This window comes from Rhagoletis zephyria, unplaced genomic scaffold, assembly GCF_001687245.7.
Source record: "Rhagoletis zephyria isolate East Lansing unplaced genomic scaffold, Rhagoletis_zephyria_1.1 Rzeph_scaffold_07411, whole genome shotgun sequence".
Taxonomy (NCBI): domain Eukaryota; kingdom Metazoa; phylum Arthropoda; class Insecta; order Diptera; family Tephritidae; genus Rhagoletis; species Rhagoletis zephyria.
Window position 1 is genome coordinate 15,773 of NW_016164494.1, and position 3,294 is coordinate 19,066.

A 3,294-nucleotide genomic window follows, 5' to 3' on the forward strand; every position below is an offset into this window, starting at 1 on the left:
AAAAAAGTGAATTTTAGTTATTTTTTTGCCAAGTTAGCCGGTCGGCCCAAAAAGTTCTGGCAACACTGGTAGCCAGCGAACGCTGCAGTGGATGGACTCGTTTCGTCTTTTATCGACGTGCTCAATGAAAAGCTGTGAAATGACCGACGCCGCTACACCACACATACATAATTACTCGTACTACCTAAGTATGCACAAAAAATACCTACTACAGAATAAACAATAAGTGAAATATGCACCCGGAGATGAACACAAAAAATTATGCTAATAATTACGGTAGAAGCTGAGGTTTTGATTTGGTTTTTTGCTTGGCTTGGTGTGCCCCTGCTGACTTTGGTGCGGTTAAAACGGTTCACGAAAAAGCTGCGAAATGCTAATCTTGCTCATTATCATCACCATGAGCACACCGGCTGCAGCAGCCGCGTCTCCGGTGCCACCAATACCACCATGCAGCGTTTATGTTACCGCCGCGGCGCGCCGTCGCTGCCGATATGCCAACACTATTGGTCGCTGTCCATATGATTGAGCCAAAGCGGCAGGAGTTTAGTAGCGTAAAACTACACTGCGGCCTTCTCTGCATTTTTCATTCATAAATTTTTTAGTAGCACCAGCGTTTCGTGGCTTTCGAAGTGACGCGCATAATTATGCAACAAGTCCTTCCTTGCCTTTTACGAGTTCGTATATACATATGTAGATATGTATTCGTTTGCGCGCTCTCTAGCCCGTTTATTTGCATTATTATCATATTTTTTTTAGAGTGTGACGCGTGCGCATTTAGCATAAAATCACTTAGCAGCGCAGTGTGGCGATGGAAAACAGGATTTCTGGCTGGTTATCTGTCTGTCTGTTTCTCTGTAAATTAACATAATCGACGACACATACAAACAAACATAATTGTAAGCATACCCACACACATGGCAACCAAAAAATAAATCTTTGAATAAATAATTTTTGTAGGTCATTGCCAAGTGCCGTGCTGCCAAATTTACATGTGTTTAGCGCCCTCCTTGGCTGCTGCTGAAATCCTTTGATAGCCTTTGGTGGCCACATATTTGGTCTGGAAGAAAAGCAACAAAATTATTTAAATCTTTTTTTTTTTTGTGGTTGGTACACTCGTATAAATATGCATTTTGAGTAAGTTAACATTTTTNACGGACAGACGGACAGACGGACAGACGGACGGACGGACGGACAGACAGACATGGCTTAATCGATTTCTTTTTTTATCCTGATCATTAATGTATACATTTGTCTATATCTATCTCGACTCGTTTTGGCTGTTACAAACAACCGTTATGTGAACAAAATTAATATACCCTTGTGCACAAGTGCGCTCGGGTATAAAAATAAATATGTTTAATTACTTTCGAGATTGGCACACGTCAGTGGCTAGATATGTAGCTCCGTGTTTTTTTTTCTGGATTAGTGAGTACGTAATTCAATATAGACTTTCATGGAGAAGTAAATGGACTTCTGTTCAGTTTAACCCACATCCGGACGAAATCAGAAGTCGGTAATACTACGAAAAGATAGAGCAACCCCGATTTAGTAGGTGATATTTTTGCGTTATTTAATAAAAAAATTCCCTACATTTTAGAGGGGTGCTCTAGGACACCCTCTATATTGTGTTGTAAGAGCTAAAGAGTCTCCTAACAGACACACATAGCGCATGAGCTATAAATAGCTGACCTAAGGTTCATCACTTTCTTTGGGTTCACAGAAGAGGCTAGATAAAAACTCGGCCAAAATGTAAATGGAAAGGGTGCCTTGCCTTTCACCCCACCAAAGCTCATGAAGATCTCTCGCTTCTTCTTGCGGTAAAAACTAGTCTTGCTGAAATGATGCTGGGCAAAAATCTGAAGAAAAGCTAAATTTTGACACTTGAATTCCAGATACTATATCCATGTAGATAGATTATACAACTCCTCGAAGAATGTAGTCTGGATTTTTGGGAAAAGAAATATTCCTATCCCGGGAAACAGCATTGCGAATGGGCTGACAAGGATAGGAACAAATCTCTATTTATTATTTTTTGGATTGCCCAAGGAAAACTTTGAAAAAAAAAGAAAATTATTTGTAACATATAAATAATTACCAAAATGCATAATGATTTCCATTGCTGCTGCAAGTTAAATACATAATTATCTTTTCAACAAAACTTTAACTCAACAAAAAATTCTTTACCCTTATTTTGGAAATTTTTTTCTTGCAGCCTATGTGAGAATATTAAGGATATACTAAAAAAATAGTGTGAGTATAGTAAAATTCATTATGTCTAATTTTTAACTCAATAGTAAAAATAAAATTGTAAATTGAAGCAAAATTTTCAACGTTACAGGCTTAAAAGGATTTTCTCTTTCATAGAAGAAGCAAAAACCTTTATAAAAATTAGTTAAATCAAAAACAGCAGATAGGGGTTTTTAAAAAGTGGCATAACTACACTGTTTTTGATACCAACACGTTAAAATTTTTTAGACACGGTATATTTTAGTATGTCCTACCAAAACTGTTTGCTAGGGCCTTTGTTAATTAAGATAACGGTATGTATGTAGGTGTGTATGTACATATCGCTAGCATAGAGTGAATAGTTGCTAAGTCCATTTTCTCAAATTTTACAGCAAACGAAAATAAACTTCTTATAATCATTTTCTTCAAGTGTTTTGCAAGACTTCTAATACAACATTCTGTATATTTAATGCAGATCAGAACTCCCTACGAGGAGCGTTCGATAGCGAAAATATGGGTTTTCACAAAAAGTGGACTTAGCAACTTTTCATTCTAAGCTAGCGGTAAGTTAGTTTCTTTGGAGTAAAAATGAAATTGGTCTATGAAAAAAACCAAATGTATAAAAACTGAAAAATTTTCCCAAACCCTGAGATTTTAGTGGCAAACCCTTAGCACAGATATGCGATCGGAAGCTCCTGAATCCCAGGGCGAAAAATTAAATCTGGTAACCCTAAGCGATACAGAGATGGTGCACCCACCTAGAACGTGCATACATACATTTGAGCGGTTTAAAGTTTAGAATTTTGCTCACAAACGGCGGAACTTTTTGTTTCACATTACGCTTCTCCGATTTGACCCGAAGCAATGCGTATAAAACCTTACGCTTGGAAATTAATAACTTTTTATCCAGATTTCGCAAAATATACGACAAAGCACTCTCACATACATACATACATACGTAGGTGAAAATATCAATCTTAGATGTAGATCGCACTAGAAGAAAGCCATCGGCAATAAGAAATCTGTGCGACGAATATAGGAAGGGGGCATACAAGCTGATTTGAAAAA

General features: G+C 37.4%; 1 long non-coding RNA gene across 1 annotated transcript; it reads right to left on the reverse strand.

The window, feature by feature from the left end:
• Positions 1–767: 767 nt before the first annotated feature.
• LOC108374156 (uncharacterized) lies at positions 768–1,502 on the reverse strand. The gene is made up of 3 exons (XR_001849025.1): positions 1,365–1,502; positions 907–1,057; positions 768–852 (listed from the first exon to the last, which is right to left on the reverse strand). It is a non-coding gene; the product is annotated as an uncharacterized LOC108374156 (long non-coding RNA).
• Positions 1,503–3,294: the final 1,792 nt, after the last annotated feature.